Source organism: Cygnus olor, chromosome 2, assembly GCF_009769625.2.
Source record: "Cygnus olor isolate bCygOlo1 chromosome 2, bCygOlo1.pri.v2, whole genome shotgun sequence".
In the NCBI taxonomy this organism is placed as follows: domain Eukaryota; kingdom Metazoa; phylum Chordata; class Aves; order Anseriformes; family Anatidae; genus Cygnus; species Cygnus olor.
The window spans coordinates 20,826,263-20,847,598 of NC_049170.1; the positions used below are offsets into that span (position 1 = coordinate 20,826,263).

The 21,336-nt window shown below is 36.4% G+C and overlaps 1 protein-coding gene across 1 annotated transcript in view; it reads right to left on the reverse strand.

The window, feature by feature from the left end:
- MALRD1 (MAM and LDL receptor class A domain containing 1) overlaps window positions 1–21,336 on the reverse strand; it is a 265,114-nt gene that overhangs the window by 14,147 nt on the left and 229,631 nt on the right. The window lies entirely within an intron of this gene.

The window sequence follows — 21,336 nt, forward strand, 5'->3', positions numbered from 1 at the left end:
AATTGACACAAGCTTTACAGTTGTTGCATAACAGTTAATTACAGTGCCCAAGTGTGTAACATTTCTCTCTTTATTTGTTTTAGCTTTGGGCTAGTAGCTTTTATTTTGTCCATCACCATCAGGGTAAAGAGAACTTGGAGACCCAGGTCTCGGCTGCCTCTGGTGAGATATGGCCATTTGGATTGCTCCACACAGTTCTCCTGGGTACTCCAAGGAATCACAAATTGCAGCAGGTACCTATACGTACACACCCCAAATCAAGATTAGTGTGAAGGGTACTTTATACTGTAAAGTAGAGGTTCTTTACACTGTAGAGGTATAGCAGTGTATTGACAACTAAATTTCAGGCATCACATTTAATGATCTGAATCCCACTGTGACTGTCTCACTGGGTTAACTTCTATCAGCTTTTCAATTATCTGAGTGACTGGTGGTTTAAGATCTCCAAAATTTCTCAATTTTTTTTAAATTTTTTTTTTAAGAAAGAAGTGACAGCAGTAATCCAGTTTCAGTCCTACTGATGTTGCATGAATAGGAAAATAATTTCACTTCTCATGTCTTCTTTTTACGCTTTCACAAGCAATTAATTTGGGAGAATTTCACATTGAGCAGCTTTCTCACTGTAATATCAACATTTTTTTCATAGTCACCAATTTTTATGATGTGATTTTACTTTATAACTGTGATTTGCTCTCCTACCCTTATATGTATAATATGAAATTTCTTCTATACACAATTCAATCTTTAAATTAATGTTGTTTTATCTGAACACATGAGAAAGAATGCTGAGCTGTTTGTCATGGGTTAGTACATGGTATTGCCTATGTGCTGTATCCTAGCAGCTGCACTCTGAGTTAACTGAGGCATTCTGGAGAGAGGGGAAGAATGGAGAGGCATTCTGGAGAGAGTGTTTCCACTCTCCTGGAAGACAATGGATTGTGTTCAGATGGATGTAGGGAGAGGCCAGTTAGCATGATAGGAGCAGAAAGCATCTGTCTGAAGCCTCACTGAAATTTTGGAGAATCCTGAAAGGATCAGGCTGTGTCAGAACACAGATTTATATCCTAGTCTCAGGGATCACTAGAGGAAGATGACTTCACCAAAGACCAAAAGAAACTGATGTGGAATTTGTTGTGACTTTTGGGGCCATGCTGTGTGGAAAGTACCAGCCCTACTCAGACACAGATAGCAAAGATTTGTTTAATCCATCTTCTACCACAGACCTGAGTTTTCTCTGGTTAAGGAGTTACTTTGTTCAAGGTTAGTAACTGGTATACTAATGAAGCCTAGCATTAGAGACTGGAGCCAGTAGTATCTTCTGACATTCATTTTAAAGGAAAAGTGGAACAATTTCAGCTGACAGCTCAAGCTGTGCTGGAGACCCATTGTACTCAGTGACTGAAAATACCTGGTCCCTTTAGTCCTCCTTCTTCTTCAGGATACTACAAAAAAATCATGTAATCCATAAACTGTTCTTTTATGCAGACTGATGATTTTATACAAATGTGAAATTGCTCTTGGGCTCATACCAAGCCCTGTGGATCCATGTAGAAACATTGCAATCTGATGGTAATCACCCATCAAAATCATTTTCTGATTGCTCTCGATTGTATAATTTCCTTTCTTCCCATTTGCCAGATTTTCTGCTGAGCTAGATATGCTTTTAACCAAAATTGCCCTCTTTCTTGTCACTGCAGAACTTACTTGACTGTAAAAGAAAGAAAGAGAAAACAGATTTGCAGCTGTGCACAAGCACTACTCAGATATGGCAAAAGAAGTGACATCTGCTGCACTGCAGCCGCCGGGGCATGACACACCTCAGAGCTGCAAAGACATGGTTCTGATAAACCGTTTATACTGGTAAGAGTATGGTGAAATTCTACTACCTAGTAATAACTAACTATATCTTCGTGTGCTATTATGTTCCCATTTAATGATGAAATATTTCTACTTATTCATGCCATCTGTATTTGAATAATGGATAAATGTCAAACACCTTTTAGTTTTACAGGAAATTTATCTTCTTATACATTTAAGCATCTTTTATAATCAACTACCAACTAACTTATGTTGGCTACTTATTCCCCTCCAAATCCCGCAATCCTAACAGAATGGTTTTATGTTTCATGGCACATACGAACTAGGTAACTGACTTCTGACTATCCGTGTGTAATTTTGGCCAGTGAAATGACTTTCCACTGTGTGAAACTAGGTTGTTACAGCAAATGTCCTCTAACAATATCTGCATTTAAAAAAAAAGGTGAAAAATGGATTAAGTTGGGGTAAGAATAGTATTCTAAAACTTGGTAAGTAATTTGGACAAGTTCAAAAACAAATTGGTAGGGAAAAATATTGTGAGGCACGAAGCGTGGTAAGTATTTATAGGAGGTAGAAGACAAAGAAAAAAATGAAGGTAGTAAGGCCAATATAGCTAATTACCAAAAAACAGGATGGAAAAGGATTGCTAAGGAACAAAAACCCTGAAAAATGAGTGTATAGGTTGGTGAAGATTTTCCACTTGTAGCTTCATGCATATATTTATTTGTTCACTTGCATCCTTGGAAGGGGAAATTAGCAATTACCACACCAGTGAGGTAAAATATAAAATTATCAGAAATTATCAGAAAAATCCAAGTTATAATTTGAAAAGCCATTCAACTCTTTCTAAGAATTGGCTGTTCATTCATAACTTGCAAACATCTTCTCAAGTAAGAAACAAGAGAAATATAGAGTTACAGCTTGCTGAGAAGCCTACAGCTTTCAGTAAAGCTGGGGAAAAACAAAATAAAACAAAAAAAAAAACAAAACAAAAAAACAAACCTGTTCATTAACATCTTTGGCTCTCAGCTGATACAGATGCTGCATGAGGCTTCTGCTGAAACGAAGCATTTCTGTGCACAGAGCAGGGAGAACTTGCATTAAATATCCCAAACAAGATTGTTTTATAGATGTTTTACAAGATTTTTATCCTTTTATGGTTATCTTACTCTGTAGAAACTATAGCTGACTACAGTGCTATCACTGTGGCAGAACTATTACTCACTAACTTGAGGGGAGAAAATAGAATGAAACTTTCAGTGGTACCAGAATCTGCTGATAACTCAGATTAGAGGATATAACAGTTCTAGATCTTGAATTTAAAATAAAATACAAATAATTCTAAACAAGTTACTACAGTTATTTCACTGCAAAACAAATAAATACTATAGATGTTACCTTACACAGGATAACAGGAGATTTAGATAAGAAATCCAGAGCAATGAGAGTATTTTACAGGTCTTCAGATGATATACCACCATATATATAATTTTATTCTCTGTGTATCATCTCTGCTACACAATAGTTGGATAACATTAGCAGCTGCTAGATTAACATCTGGCTGAGCTGAACATGAGAGAGGGAGAGGAGAAGAGAAGCAACATTTGATGAACTTGTCCTGAATGCCTGACAGCATTTCACAGTGTTGCTGAGTTCTCAAACAGCTGCAGACACAATAACATTAGTATTAATATTAGTAAGAGAAGCAATAATAACATTCTATTTTACTGTAGCGATAAATATGCGACATCAGTGAATCATCAAACTTATATGTAAAGATGAAAGAACCTTTATTTAGCCAAGCCCACCTGCTCTGAGGCCCCAGAAAGTTCCACAAGGATGACATGAATTTATATGTTCTCAAAACAAAATCCAGAAGCCATTGCAGGCCATCCTTTTCAGCAAGGAATCAAATAGAAATATCAGGAAAAAAAATGGGAAAGGCAAGTTCCAAATCAGACATGGTATTACTTCAAGGAAGGGTTCCCCTTAGATATTTCTACTGAGGGCACAGAACATATTCTCCTATGCTTTTACATTCATAACAATACAGTCTCAACCACCAGACTTGGTCTTTGGCTGGTACTGCAAAGCTGCATTAGTGAATAACAGTAATAATAGTAGGCAGCTGTATATGACATTAAGTCTAACTTCAACTTTCTGCTGTGCTATGCTTGGCATATGAAATCCTGAAGTGAACTTTAATTACTTTAACAGCTCCAGGTAGGTCATAGCAGCCTGTGGCACACACCCAAGAGATGGATCACTTGAAGTGTAGTTAATGGAAGAGAACACTCTTAATTACCTACTCACTGCTGTGCGAGGACTGCATTTACAGTGCTTTACTTTCAGTTGGGAGGCAGAGAAGTTGCTTCCTCAAAGTCACTATTAGCTTCCTGTTTGACGGGAGCAGCTGGGAGTACATGGATGATGATGTGGTGGAAGGACCTTACAGAGCACAGATCAACCGTATCTTCTGGGCAATGCGTTAAATTTTCATTAGCAGGGTAATGGGAATTTTGAAGAGGTTCCTTAATAATTATTTTCTGCTATTTTATTTTTAAGACAAGCAACTCCTAAAAGGACCTGAGTTCACTGTTCGAGCCGTGAAGCTGAAACTTTATATCATTTGTGTACAATTATTTTCCTTGGACTAATTACATCTTGACTAATTAGCAACAACATATTTTACATGTCTTAAGCTTATCTGAAATAGCCATTGCAATCCATTCAGACAGGAAGCTCCTCACAGTTGAAACAGGAAGGCCAGGAGAGAAAGACAGATGAAATAGCATTTGAATCCTTCCATCTCAGTGCACATCCTAATCTATCCTGCCTGACAAAATGTCTTCTGCTATTAGCAAGTTCTTACAGGAAAGTGACCCTGCAGGAAAGAATGTTAACCTTCCAAGTTTTCTTGTAGAATTTCCAGCTCATCATTTCCTAATACAGATATTGGTGATGCAAGAGGAATGAACTTTAACATTGTTCGTGTTGCTGCATCCTGTGCCTGGGGTTATGCCTCATTTCACTCAAAAAATGAAAAATGGACACATTTTTTGTTGTTTTTGATGTTCATTCAGGACAAGATTAATTTACAAGAACATGTCTGGCTGACATAGTGCTGCATTTCAGAATATCAAACTTTATGCTGTATTATAGATAGCATATGCAAAACTCAAAATAAATGCAGATGTGTATTTGATTGCTTATTTTCCTACTGACATCTGATCCCTTACTTGTGCAATTATTTCCTTCAGTGTGAGATAGAAAAAAAATTCTACCGCTCTAATGCATCAGTATTACACATGGGTCTTGAATAGTGGTGAATGACAGGAGGAAACCTTGGCAGGAGGCAACCAAGCCCATGACCTCCAACAGCAAGCATGAACACAGTGCCTTGTTAACTTGGAAAGAGAAAGTTCCAACAAGCTGTATTTTCAAAGAAGACTTTGAAGCATGTGAAAAACTGAATGCTGAAATCTGTTTTCTTTCTTCTTTTTTTTTTTTTTGCCTATTTGTTCGTTTGTTTGCTTGCTTTCTTTTTCCCCACAACAGTAATTATTAATATTTTACAATGACTAAGGTTGTTTAGTATAAAACAGTGTTCCATATTTTAATTTTTTTAATATGTTAACTTCTGCAAACAAACTGTATTGGTTTCACCTTTTTCAAGAGTCCTCATATTTTATGTTGCACTTGGTATAAAAGGTAAAAAAGCATTAAATCATAGGTGATGTTAATCTAGCAGCATTCAAAGCATTAATTGCATTAATTACTAAGTATACATTCAGCATCTCCTCTGCACTTCTCTCTGTACTTCTTCAGATTTTATAATTTAATTGCAATCTCCTTTAAATGTTTGCATTAATACACAGATTGAACATCAAAAAATATCGTGAAAAGTTAATCATTTGTGATCATGGAAATGCCTACAGAATTTTTATTTCTACCTATTTATTTAAATCTACACACGTGTGTAAAAGGAATTGTTCAACAAGCCATGGAGACAAAACAGAAAAAAAGTAACTGCTAGACAAACAACAGTGACCAAATCTGCTTCTGTCTACAGAGATTTCACAAGTAGATTGGAGTGAGATAAACTTAGCATGTGATAAATGTAAAAACAATACTAGTTTCTATTTTTGTCTACAAGTGTCAGTAACATAGCTCACTCAGTTACTGACAGAAAACAGTTAATGAATGGGAAGTGCAGAATTAACGATTTCTACTTGCCAGAAGTCTCTCCATCATTCCCATCAATAACTCTTGGCCAAAAAACAATTTTTCTCTCTTTCAAGACACATCTGTTTTATTTATTTTTATCTGAAACATTTGCCATAGAAAAAACCTACTCTGCTATGTTATGTGTATATTCAGAGTGACCAACAGTTAGTCAGCTAACCATTTAATGCATGGTATTAGCAGTATTTAAATTAAGGCAGTAAAATGTAGATTAATATATTTATATTTTTGACTACATTAAAATAAGTAGCATGACTCCTTATTTTAGGAGTATTCTCTAGAGACTGTTTTTACTTATAAATCTGCTACAAAGCATTAAGCCTATGTCTTCTGTGTGAACCCAGATTTGCCATTGCTATGTTCATAATACATAACATGGGGATCATTACATATATGAGCATTGACATTATTCAGGAGCAGTGCCATCCCTATTGGAGTACAACCTGCTCCAGGACAAGTGACAGAAGATACAGGGGAAAAAAAGAAAAAGAAAAAAAAAAGTGTTCTCTGCAGAAAACAGACTTTATGTCCCTCTGTTATATCAGTGCAGAAGAAGCTTCTCTGTTCACTAGTCTTTACAGTCAGTATTATGCAAAATAAGCTTCACTGGATGTTTATGAGTATGATGAAAACAGCAATTCTTCATTCCACTGTAGGAAAAAGTAAATGCTACCTCAGAAAGGTAGTTATCCACTTGCACTGTCTGTTATTAACAATGTACTCAAAGAAATAAAAAATAATCATATTCTCTCATTAGTCTTTAATGCTGATCCAAAGTATACAATATTCCAATAGCAAAAATTGCAGGAATAGCCTCAGAAGATATCATACTTATGATGAATACTTTCACCAGCTCACTGTAGCTGGAACAAGGAGGCACATGATTACCTCTGTGGTTAAAATCACAGGACATGTGGGACAAGGAGAAAACTCTCTTGGAAAAGATGTGTGAAGTGGATGATAACTTTGAACGTCAAGAGCTTCAAATCAAGCATTCAAACACCACAGCTAGAGAGGCAACCAAAGAATCCCTGAGATCCAGAGATGGATTTTGACACTGTTCCTCATGGTATCCTTGTCTCTAGATTGGAGAGACATGGATTTGACGGATGGATCACTCGGTGAGTAAGGAATTGGCTGGATGGTCGCACTAAAAGAGTTGTGGTCAACAGCAATGTCCAAGTGGAGATCAGTAATGAGTGGTGTTCCTCAAAGGTCAGTATGAGGACCAGCACTGTTTAACATCTTTGTCAGTGACATGGACAGTGAAATCAAGTGTGTCCTCAGCAAGTTTGCCGATGACACCAAGCTGTGTGGTATGGTTGACAAGCTGAGGGAAGGGATGCCATCCGGAGGGGCCTGGACAGGCTTGAGAGGTGGGCCTGTGCGAACCTCATGAGGTTCAACAAGGCCAAGCTGATACAAGGTCCTGCACCTGGGCTGGGGCAATCCTGAACACAAATACAGGCTGGGTGGAGAGTGAGTTGAGAGCAGTCCTGAGGAGAAAGACCTAGGGGTGTTGGTGGATGACAAGCTCAACATGGGCCAGCAATGTGTGCTTGCAGCCCAGAAAACCAACTGTTTCCTGAGCTGCATCAAAAGCAGCCTGGCCAGCAGGGCAGGGGAGTTGTTTCTGCCTCTCTGCTCTGCGCTTGTGAGACCGAACTTGGAGGGCTGCATTCAGCTCTGGGGCCCCCAGCACAAGAAGGGCATGGACCTCCTAGATCGAGTCCAGAGGAGTGCCACAAGGATGATCAGAGGGCTGGAGCAGCGCTCCTATGAAGACAGGCTGAGGGAGTTGGGGTTGTTCAGCCTGGAGAAGGCTCTGGGGAGACTTTATAGCAGCCTTCCAGGACCTAAAGGGGGCCTACAGGAAAGCTGGGGAGGGACTCTGTGTCAGGGCATATAGGGATAGGACAAGTGGTAATGGTTTTAAACTAAAAGAGGGTAGATTTAGATTAGATATTGGAGAGAAATTCTTTACTCTGAGGGTGGTGAGGCATTGGCACAGGCTGCCCAGAGAAGCTGTGGATGCCCCATCCCTGGAGATGTTCAAGGCCAGGCTGGATGGGGCTTTGAGCAACCTGGTCTGGTGGGAGGTGTCCCAGCCCATGGCATTAACATCCTTCATTCTATGATTCTATGAATAACAAAAAGATATACCTTTGTACAAACTTTGGTGTGCTGCTTCCTACAACCATTGAACCACTGGGTGGAGATGGCAGAGGAGGTAAAATTTAGACATATTACCAGAGTACTATGAGTTATCAATACAGTGCAACCTTGGGGGGGGAGGGGGGGGGGGGGGGAGGGGTATAAAACTGAAAACAAAATAAAAACATGTAGCATGTAGATAAGGGCACAGTAACCCACTGGGAAAGAACTGGACATTCTCTGAAACACTGTGTGCAGTTCTGGTCACTCTTGTTCAGAAAGATGAATTCAGAGCACTACTAAACAGAGCAGACAAACAGAAAGTCTTTCTTTCAAGAGGATTCCAAAAGAGTTCAGCTTGTTTAGTCTACTGGAAGAAGAGCCAAAAGGCATATGGCTTTTCTCTACAAAGACTTTTGATAAACAACAGAGGTATTCATGTTAATGAAGGATACTGGCACACACAATTGGGTATAAACTGGCTATGAATAAATTTATGAAAAAATTATGAGAAGGTATCCAAGCAGAAGAGAAAGGCTTTTATCTGTCCTTCATTTCCCATAGCACATTGCTTCAGAAGAGTCAGCCATCTAGCTGGTATCCTCTGCACCTGGTGCCATGTACATGAAAGAACCTGAGGTGTTGGAAATTCACAGTAAAACTGCATAGCAGGGAGGAATATTCAAGCCAGGAATTCCCCATAATTGGTCATAAAATGAATCTAACTAAATTTCCAAGTAAAACTATATGATGAGATTGTGTGTGGTAACAAAGGCCTGGATTTGCTGACCCAGATATAGGCTTTTATTCTGAAAACTGCCAAATTCATAGCTGACAAGTACAGAAGAATTAACATGAGGCAGAATAATATGGGGTATAAGCAGATTCTAAATCAAATGTAAGCACTCTGAGAAAAGACCTGGGAATCCTCATAGATTATTCAATGAAAGTAAGTGCTCAATTTGTATCATAAAAACATACTATGCATAAAAAAAACTATGATAGAAAATATTACAGATTACAGTGATTAAAATCATATGGCAGAGACTGAAAAGATCAGTTGTAATTTATACAGAAGATGAGTGGGAGTAGATATGCTAAAGGTAAACAAAATGATATATGGTAAATGGAAGAAAAATTGCTTGTTGCTGTCTATCCTCTAGAGCATTCAATCAAAATGAAAGGAAATACATCTTAAACTAATAATAAAGAAGCTATTTGTCACATAGTGCTTAACTGACCTGGGGGAGTCCTTGCCATAATAAGTCTTAGAAGCCAAGAACTTAACACTATGTACTGGAGACAGATCCTTAAAACAGAGAATGAAACTCTTTAGAGACTGCAGAGCTTTAAGTTCTAACTGATGGTAAATTAGAAGAAAATTCTTATACAGGCATAATCATTTTCTACATTTGTCTCTCTCTCTCTTTTTTTTAAAAACACTCCCAGGGTATGCTATCATGTCAGGTACTCCCAGGTCCCCAGTGTGATACACTGATTACTAACTGCTTTTACAGTCACAATGAGAAGTTTTGATTACAGCCTACATAGAATAAGAACAGTACCTGTTAGAAGGAAGGACTCAGTCAGTATATCTGCTTGCTGTTAACTGTTTAAATGAAAAATATACAAGGTCTGATGTAGGAGCACGAAGGTGAGCTTTGTATCACAGACAGCTTGTGAATGACCTCCTGTTAGGTCCAGGCAAAGCATTTATTAAAGATGGAAAGGTAAATACTACCTCCAGCTTCAATCATTTTAAATAGCAATGATTGGAAAGTTTAGAGCAAATATTTCTTCACTGAAATTAGCAGTCACATGAAAAACCTTATATTTCACAGAGTTTGAATTTAATTTTTGAAGAAATGCCACCAGTGTCTGAAAGCTGCATGATTTCCTGTCAGCTTTCTTGTCTGGCTACTATCTAAAAACCTCAGAGCAAATGCAGATTTTGAAATTATTCTGCTCATAATTAGATTGATAGCATGATAGTCTTGTACATGATCCATTTTTTTCAGTGTATTTTATCTTATCAAAAGGAAATAAAGACCTATGTGCAAATTATTTACTGTGTCATTTCCTTTTGTGGCTTTACTCTTCAATTAAACAGTCCCCAGAATTCATTGAGGGGTGGTATGTAGCATGTACTCTTTCTAATGGCACAGATTCCTTCAGCTACAGCAATGAAGCGTAGTTACGCACTCACAGCAGATGGTCAGACCTGAAATTCACCATTTCAAATATTTATGCTCATTTTAATGCTATCTTTTCTCACCTTCTTAGACAATAGTTTTCTGGTTACAGAGTTTCTATTATAATGAAATAACACTGATGGTTAAAAGCCCCAGTGAGACAAAATATAAAACTACTCCTGGCAGTTAAGAAAGCATTTGGTGCTAGATTCAACAGAAAAATGACTATCCATTTCTCTAGCCAGTAAACAAAATAAAACCCTTTGAATTTCTTCCAGAAAACAAACAAAACAACAACAGAAGACAACAACAACAACCAACTACAAAAACATTTTTTTTGCTTGTTTTATGTGATTTTTCAATAGAACTTTCTCTAGGACAAAAGTAATATTTCAATCCAACTTTGTTCAAAGGTCAAACCATCAGAAAGCATATTGTTTAATTCTAACTGATGCTAACATGAGACACTGACACAATAGGAAAGAAATAGCTTGAAGCAGTGTTGTAGGTACATTGATCACTGACCAAGGGAGATCAGAGTTCAAATTGTCATTGAGTCCTAAGTATCAGTCCACTCCATTTGAGACTGGAGCTGTGCTTTGTAAAAAATGGTAATCAGAATAAATAACCTTGCTTATAAAAAAAAACTTGCTATTTTTAGTAAGGGTAAAACACTGAAACACAGTCACTCTGTGAAATAGATTTAAAAGGCTGGGAATGCAGGGCTGGCACCGTGCTAGCTGAGGAAACTTTGGTGCAGGTACATCAAATGATATAGAATCATAGAATCATGGAATCATTAAGGTTGGAAAAGACCTCCAAGATCATCTGGTCCCACCACCCCCCTACCACCAATATCACCCACTAGACCATGTCTCTAAGCACCAAGCATAGCATTCAACCTTTCCTTAAACACCCCCAGGGACAGTGACTCCACCATCTCCTAGCACAGAGCTAGCACAGAGTACATTTCACCAGTAAAAAGGGGCATATCACAATTTTTTTCTTGCTCTAATATGGAACTAGGAGATTGAATTTAAAAAAAAAAAAAAAAGAAAAGAAAAAAGTTAATTACAATATGATGTAAATCTACTCAAGAAGTCTATGTCAGTAAAGAGGTATCTGAACTGCTGCAGCAAAGTACCAGCTTACAGTAAAGAACCAGTGCTTTATGCCAGGCTGGCTGTCCATCTGGTTTTCAATTCTCACTTCACTTTTTTTTTTTTCTTACTTTTTTGGGTCTAATTTTCTGCCTTTCTTTTGTTGCCCCTCTTGTGTTCCTTTGTTCATCTTTTATTCTTTCCCTCCTCCCTCCCTTTTGCTACTCATGGAACACAGGTTTGGAACTGATGCTTGATATGCTCTTGAAGTATATTCCAAGAAGAGGGAGAGGATAAGAGGGAGAGAGAGCAAGGACAAGGTGACAGAAAAACAGAAATCTCAAAAAAAAAAATTAGAAAATTAAAAATTAGAAAAAAAATTAGGTAAAATTAGAAAAACTATAAAGGAAATAATGCAATGAAGTACACAGCAGACAACTAATTTTAAGATAGACCTATTAGATTTCAAACAAAAAAAAAACACAAAAACTTTTTGCTTAAATAAGAGTTCTGTTGATAGAAGAGATGGAGTTAAGTATCATTAGAAAGCCTAATAAGAACCTGAATATATTTACAGTGGGTAGATTTCTTCCTTAGTGACCTTTCCTTTCCTGCTTTTTCTTTTTTTTTATTTATTTTTTATTCTTATTGTCTTTTATCAAACTGCAACTCTACTACATAGTGTCTAGTTTATTACCTGCATTTAGTTGGGAAAGAAATAATAGATATTTACTACAAAGTAAGTTCACATATCTGTTTTTCACTGATGTTTACCCTCTGAGTAGCTTTCATATGGATGAATCTGTAATTCCCTGGTGAAATAAAATAGTTATTTTAAAACCTTGAACAATGAATGTTTTTGTCTGTATTAAACCACATATATGATGCAATAATATTAATAAAAATATAAAATTGTTTTCTTTCCTTCTCTCTCACCTCCCTTCCAGCATTGGTGTACTCTTTTTATCAGCTGAAATGGTCTGTTTTAACCACAGCCTGCCAACACAGGTCATTGCTCATGGCAGGTGGATTGTAGTACATATTAGAGATTATAAATCATTTTGTCATTCCCAGACAGTCATAAATTTATCTGCTTACATGGGAGACACCACTATACAATAACATCTGATGCTTCTGCTTCTCAACACTGTACAAATGTGGTGCACAAGCACAGGCTAAGATTATATCAACACATACTGATATTTTCTGTATTTTTTTTCTATATTTTAAATGTATGCCTATAAAAAAACAAAACCAAAAAGCCAAAAAAGTTTTGTTTTGCTTACCATCCATGTAATACACAGCCATTGGTTTAAACTCCATTTGAATCATTCCTCAGAAAAGGCTTAAGTCCAGCATTAAATTTAACGTGTGCCAATGTGATCCATGCAAAAAAAAAATCATGTTGGGAGTCATAATGAAAATGAATTCCACAGAAGCATGGGTAATTCACTCTCTAGCATCATGCTAAGAAGTTAAAATTATGAAATCTTCAGAAAAATGACCTTTAAACAATTTATGAGAACCTAAGACACTTTAGATGCATTAAAAATAATTTCATCATAACCTTTCTCCCAGCTCCACATTCTCTTAGCGTTGTTATGGTTACAGAGTCAAGACTTCAGAATTTAGGAGAGGCTGGAGTTAAGGATTCCCATGCATTTTCAATTCAAACCCTCACGCATACTTGTTCAGACACAGTATTTAATTGGAAGATCATAAACTCCCTGGCACCTCCCTCCCAAAAACTTCAATTCTGGTATTCAGTGTTTAGCTTTGCAATGAGATTATTATCAAGGCATACAGCAGAGATAATTTACTTAACATAAACCAGAAAAAAAATTGTTATTATGAGTAGCTAAATCATCTCTTCTGTCATCAGTGCTCAAATCTTCAAACTTCAGCACTGAATACTAGTTTATTAGTTGACGTTAAGAAAATTGTGAACTCCAAGTGCATTCTTGAAACTTTTACTGAGGAAAATAGATCAAAATCTGGCTCATTTGCTTGAATTCAATAAAGGACTGAACAGCTTATTCCAATGTTATACTTGGCACTTTGATAAAGCAAAATCCTTCCCATGGTCTTTAGTGCATATTATTTTTAATAATATATGCTGAGCTATTGCTAACGACAGAAGAATTTCTAACAGCATTCAGTTTATTCATTCAATAAACTCTTTCTTGATTGCAGCCAAGGAATATGTAGTACAGATGAAGGATGCAGAACTACTCCCCTGATGTTAATACTGCTGTGCAAGAATCACTGTACTTGTACCACTGAGAACAGACTTTATGCTCCTTTAATGTGTACCACTAGGCAGAATGAAAACCAAACCTAGTTAACCTGCATTGCTGGTAAACAGTCTAAATTGATGGAGGTAGCATCCTAACATCTGTGAAGTCAATGAATTCTTGCTATGTTCTATTTTTCTACTGATCTTCTTATGTCAACAGTTGGGATAAGGTGGCAGGGAGCCATGACAAACATTCCGTATTAGTAAGGGACAGATTTCATTTTGTGAAGGCATAGTGTTAGTGGAGTAAGGCTTAGGACCAAGACTTATATAAGCTGAGGTCAGATGAAAAACTGACCTCATCAACACACTTTTTTTTTTTTTTTTTCCCTCTGAATGCAAGCACATTGCAATTTTTCATCAATTTGAAATAATAAAATATTTCTGCATGGTTCTGGCAGATGATTTTTTTTTTTTTTTTTTTTTTGCTGCTCTTGGAACAGACTATTACAAAGCTGGCACAAGGCTTTGCCTTTATTCTTCCACATCAAATAACTGAAAGAAGTGATATCTTAATTTCACAAAACTTTTCAAAGAATGAGAGCAAGAAATGTATCATGTTACTGCACATCAATCACTTCTTTTACACTCATAATAAATAAATTCATACTATATCCAAGCATGAAATATTTGAAAATGTGTTCTTAAATATGACCTGAGTAAGCCACCTCATATGTAGTATGTAAAAGTAGACTGAACGTATTTACGCATAACAGTTTTCCATCTTTTGACACAGATTAAACATTGATGTTTTCTGTTTTTTGTGTAGTTTTTCTTACTAGAAAGATTTTCTCTTAGCAATTCTTTTGAATGTCATTTTTCTCCTTTTCATGATGTACTTGATGACCTGTTTTACAGAGTTGCCATTTTTGTCATCTAAACATTTCTGTGAGACAATGGTTGGAAATTAGTTTTGAAACTATTTTTTTTTTTTTTTAAGATTCAAGCAATCTCCAGCCACAAATTGCAGTATAAGTGCTAATAATGTGCATTTTTCCTTATTCCCTAGATTCTCTCTTTATTGAAGTTTTTAATATCTTGAAATATTACATTCTATATAGTGCTGATTATGAACACTTTTTATAAAAAGATGTTTTGCTAACAATGGATCTAATAATGCCTGGCTTCCTATGGGTTTATGTCCATTCATATTCACAATAACATCACTTTTCTTGTCATGTCCTCATGATTTCTTCCATCTTCACCCTACAGCTCCCTCACATAAACTGATACTGCTGGACAAGAGTGTGTGTGGTACCACAAAATGAATGTGTGTTGATTTGTTGGTCAAAATATGCAGGCCAAAGAGGACAGATATCTGTTGAGTTCATGCTGTCACTTTGTCTTATTTTGGAGAAAAAAGAGGAGTAAAAATTAGGTTGTCATATGCTTCTATAGTAAAACATTTTTTTCCAGAAAGTTGTAAAGATATTACATCTTTGATATCTCTATCTTCTCCACCACGATTGGTTAAAATTGGCTTGCAGTCTAAATATGCATTTAGGTGCAAAGAATTGTGGACAAATGCCATAGCAGTACAGTCACATTAACCTTGTTTTCTTAGGGTTTAAGGTAAAAAGGTTAACAATGTAGAATTTCTCTGTTCTGCCTGTAACTCTGTCCGATGTCCCTTAAGATACTGGTATGTCCCAATAATGGTCTCAGACATACCTTTTCTCATAAACCATTGAGTCTGACAAGACTAAGGGATGGCTCACGGGTTATTTACTATGAATCACAGAGAGCAGTCCTGGGCTAGAGTTGAAACCTCTCACAGGCATAAGCTTCAGTGATGTACTATGCTTTCAACGTAGGCAGCTACCAGTGTACACGGTGGCAGGGATAGTCAGTGCCCAGACTTTCTGGTGATTTCTCTGCTTCCTTCCTTCCTTCTTTCCTTTCTTCCCTCCAACCCTCTCTGTCTTCCCAGCAATTTAGTAAAGTGAAAAATCTTGTAGTCAGGCTCATCCCAGAGGAAATAAAAAGGAAAAACAATGTTGGTTTTCTTCGCTTTGCTCTTAGTGGGGTACAACGCTAACCAGGCTGAAAGAAAACAATATATTGCCAGTATTTACGTCTGTCTCCTTATCATCATTAATGTGCTATCTTCAACTTATTTTTTAGCTCATCAGACCATCCACCTGTATCTCTATCACCTACACCCTATTTAAGTTACTAACAAAACATATCCATCTTTTAGTTAAAGGTCTTAAAAAGTGATCTTTTCAGATCACAGAGCTCCACCGGTTTACAAACACTCCTACATATCCCCACAGGAGAGATTTCACTCCTACACTGCCTGACCATGCCTTTCTTTCCAGATTTCTCATCCTACCTGAGCCTAACTAAGCAAGACAGGTAGGGAGAATTCAGATCTCTGCTCAGGCTGACCCGTTGAAAGGTTAAATTAAATGACTCGTAGGGCAGTGAATTATTTCCATTTGAGTGTAAAAGTTATTCGGAACGGATCAGAAAGCAAATTTTGACTCAGACCTCAAGCATACACATGACCAGCCTTCCCCTGCCTTTTAATTAATTCTAAAATGCCTTGACAGAATAGAAAACCACAAACTGAAATCTACTCCTGCATGGATTAAAATAAAAAATGTGTAATTATTTTGCTTCTTGACTGCGTATAATAAATAAGAATTTTAAGTGGCTGTACTTAAGGAACAATATTTTGTGATGTTGTGCAGCAATTTTCAGTGTGTGATTCATAATTATATTTGTAAAACTCTATGGACATACAGGTTTTCTCCTTTAAGCAGTTAAAGTCGTGGGTGATTTCTATTACAAGAAACTCAATTCAGGATCTTTTGATCATATATTAAGGAAAGAAAAGAATGCTTATAATCCACTTTTATGTTCACAGATTTACTTTGAAGGTCAGCAATTAGATAGGGATCTAATCACAAACATTGGAGCAGATAGGATTTCTGAAGATGGAAGAGTTATAGTGCTGTCCACCCATAGCAGGTTGCGGATTATAATATTTTCTGAGCCTCTTTGCTTGATTTGGTTTGGAATTCCAATGAAAAAAAAAATATATATATATCCTATTATTTTATATTTTGGACAGATGGTGAATATCAAAAGACTACTTTGTAGGATACTTCTACAGAGGACCTTAGGAGGAGAGGAAGCAAACCAAAGTAAAAAAAAAAAAAAAAAACAAAAACAAAATAACAAGTTGTTCTAAATACAAATGAAAAGTAATACCTGTGCAACCAGTTTCACTAATAGACACTTGGCTGGTATTACTTTAGAAAAAAGATATTGCGTGTTGGATCTGAAGAAAACTCAATATCAATAAATTAAGACTACAACAAAGAATAAGATCAAATAAGCTACGTTAGGAGTCTTGAAAACCATGGAGTTTTAAAATTGGGAGACACTATCAAAAACATAAAAAATATTATTTGAATATTCAAAAATGACAACTGTTATCCAAACATATAATTTGTACGTGAAGGACTGGGTTTTGTCACAAACTTCAAATCAAGATAAAAAAACAAAACAAAACAAAACAAAAACACATCAAAACAAACAAACAATAAACCCCACATACAAAATAAAATCTTATCTTTAAGTAGCTTATACAGCTCAATACCATAAGTTAACGGTTTCTTTGTTCAACAGACCAGCACCTAAAACGTTATATCTGTCAAGGACTGTTTAGCAATAAGTTCAACATTAAAAGGAAACATGAATGCCAGGTTTTCTTCAAAAACAGTAAATCAATTAAAAACAAGGCGTTGTTTCAAAGTAAGTCCTTTTGAACTTGAACAAAATCCTCCCTAACTTACAGGCTGTTTTTTTTCACTCTGCACTTCCAGATGGAGGTACGAACATTTACATCAGCTGAAGAATTGGCCCAATTATTCCTGTGGCATTACTTATTACTATGAGCTTCTTTTAGTGCTCCAGAACGAAGCCAAAAATAGAAAACCTATGCACTGACAAGAGTTGAAACTGAATTTGTTGTAGGAATTTAAAAATCATAGAATGTGTATGAACACCAGTGCAAACTGAAGGATCTACTCAATTTAGTAAACTGAGGGTCTACGCTATTTGGTTTTGATTTCACCATCGAAATGTTGCTATTATCTCAGATTATCCTCAGTCTTTTCTTGAGAGGTTAAGGGTTAACATGAGATTAACAGTGTTCATGAACACGGTGTTTTCATGAATGACCCCTTAAATTAGTTTATTTACCTTTGAGGTGAATTGTTTTTTTTCCTGAGAGTTTAATGCTGTTTTAGAGCTTGTCTCTAAGCAGCACTGTTCCAGCTCTTTAATTTCTTCCTCAAAAAATAAACTTTGAGTACCTACTTTCCATGAGGATTCAATAAAAACAGCCTTCCTGTTGCTCTGGTCACCCACACAGCAAAAAGGAAGTTAAACTGTTTGCTGACATATCTCTTATGGTTTGGGCCTGAGCCTTTGCTCAGGAGCAGCCTGCCAGAAGTTTGACTTGCACAGACAATACTTTGTGGGTGGTGACTTCACTGGAGATTGAGAGCCAAGAACTGGGGAAATGTCCTGTGTGCCATATCTGTGGTGATTAGAAAAACATTACTGGATCCACACTTTTAAAGTTACAGCAGATGTGCTTATTTTGTGGGAACCATGCAGTGGAAGAAAGCTGTTCTCTGGTCCTTAAGCCCCAGCTTAGCTAATCATAAAGAAGGTAAGCAAATGCACTATTTTTCTCATGACATTTCATAAACACGGGGTTTCAAAATGAACGTGGATGGAAAGGGCAATAATCGCTTCATCCCTTGTCATCTGCATATAATTGTGGTTTGCCTGAACTGGATGGATGAAAGCTCAGGATAATTATTTGGAAAGATCAGCCTTGCTTAGAGAGCTAACCGTATTAATTTCTGTCTTACCTATGAATTGCTTGAGAAAACACAGATGAATGTTGCTATATTCACCACTAGCAAATATGTAAGGTCCCTGTGTTATCCTAGATCCCGATGTGGAATTTCTATTATTATCACTGATATTTCCCTACAAGGAACTTAGCTCATGGTCAGCCCTAAGAAAGCAGATATGGAAACATTAACTAACAGTTACTAACAAGTGAGCAGAAATTAAAAATGTAGAGATATCGATAACTATTTAGCCTAAAGATACCTGGTTTACTCCTGTATATGCTATATGATATTATAAACAAAAAGGTAAAAGTTCCAGCAACAGTTAAGCAGTGATTCCAGGTAGAATAAGCCATTCCAGTTTTGCTTACATACATTACTGAAAATAACCTTTACTGAATATTCTTAGTTCAAATCCACAACTTCATTGCTAAAGTCCAGCAGAGTTTATTTGTCCTACTGTTACGTACATCTGTTATTGCCTTACTCCAGCACCAGGCTTCCAGAAGCTTCAACAGCATTAAAAAATAAATAGCAAGTGTGCTGTTTTTTAATTCAGTTTTCAACCCTTTTGAAATAAGCAAATAAGAAAATCCAAGTGTTCTGCAAGAACTCATATTATGCTTTTGCATTTTTACAACCGTGAGTTATTGTTTGTTTGTTTATTTATTTTGGTTTTTACTTTTTATTTTTTCCCCAGAAAGCGATTAACTAGCTTCTCAGGATACTCAGAAGTCTCAAAGAACATGTAGGACCTTAACATTTGTTTATGTACTTAAAAAATACTATTGCAGGTCCTGTCTCATTGTAACTGGTCCCAGTTTCATCAAGGCAAACAAAACTCCAGGGTCCCTCCCTTTCTTGAAGAGCTTGAAACAAACAGGACAGAAAAGGCTAGAGAAGGAACACTGTTACATTCTCAGTACTGATGAAGTAAGTATCAGAGAGGAAAAGGGTGAACTGTAATAATACCTAAGTAGTATTACGTCAAAAAGCCTCTTGAAGTAAGAAGGCTTTTAAGTCGCTTCTGTACCTTGGAAGGGCTTATATTAGGGGGGCTGCACCGGCTGGACTCCGAAGCCCTCATTTCCAGACCTGTATTTTAATCTCATGACCGGTTTTTATACCCTCATAGAAGCAGAGTGAATGCGTATGCACAGTAAGTGTTCAGTTGCTCAAGCACTTTTCTCTGTGGCTTTAGAATTTTTACTTCAAAAATTTGTTTTTAAAGGACCAGGCGTCTTTCCTGCCAGGTTTCATGAATCTGTGCCTGAAACTTGTGCTTGAACTGCCCTAAAAATAACAATGGGGGAAAAAAAAAATCCATGTGGGTTCTTTGTTGCAGAAGAGAGAAATCAGTCATGAGGAATGCACACACTGGCACAGCTCTGAACCCTTAGCTCCAATAATTTCTGTAACCACAAAAAAAAAAAAAAAAGAAGCCTTTCACAGTTTTTCTGTGCTTCCTGTTGCCCTGATGATACACCAGAATATAAGCTACAGATGAAACAGTCTTCTTACAATCGTTGTATTCTGGTAACATTAGAAGGGAGGCTGTTTTGGGATATCATGTGGAAATGTTTTGTAATAAGTACACGGTTTATTTACATGAAGGAAATTATTTTTTGGATGTTCAAAAGGTTGCAACTCTCTTGAGAACCTCTTCCCTTCATTATGTAATACATATTTGTTTCTGATGTATTTGTACAGTGACAGTCCAAAGCTTGTACTGAGGACAGGGAATATTGAATGGATATTTCCTTGAAATCTATATTTAAAAAAAAATAGTAAGCAAGCAAACAAACAAGAAAAAAAAAATAAAAAGGAAAGTACAATATAAGAATGAGAATGAAGACAAGTATTCTTCCTTTCTAATGATTGCATAGATTTTTTTTTTGCTAGAACAAATGGAATATTTTCTCTAAAAAATTACTTTGTAGACACTTTTTTTGACTAGACAGTTTTTTTTGCAGAATATTTTGTTGAAATTTCTGTTTTTCATCAAAAACCTGTAAAATGTTTGTTATTATAGTAAAAAAGAAACGACCTCTTCTCTTGAGAATTTGTTCAAGAATAACTGTATTCTCATTTTTCTTAATATGTGTGTGTGTGGGGGGGGAGATTGAAAGGAGAAAAAGTTAGTACTTCTTCAGCTAACTTTAATTCAAGAATATAACATTTAGCAAATTTGAGTTTACAGAATTAGGGTTAAATCAGTCTATCTAAGAAATAATATTAGGTCCCTATTACTCTTCACATTGAAATCAAATTGTTCTTCTCCCAGCTCCAATTTAAAAGAAAACTATACAAAAAAGGGTGCTTAGCCCATGGCATTAACAGGTTTTTTTTGTTTGTTTGTTTCCCAGAAGCCTCATGAACTACAAATTACTTTCTTAAACCAATATGAAAAAGAGGAGAGTTTTTATTTTGATTATTATGGCAGCACATGTGTGCTTCTGAAATGTCGTCAGCAGAGCTTTGCATGTTGAAGACTAGCCTGACTTTACAAAATTTTACAGTTCTCTGCTGTACGGTTTTTTTTGATTACTTGTTGTACATTCTTCACAGTTATAAGAAAAAATATTCCAAAAAAGATGGCCTGGAAAATTTATGAAAGTATTTGGTCTAGCTTTTGTGTGCCAATACCAGCT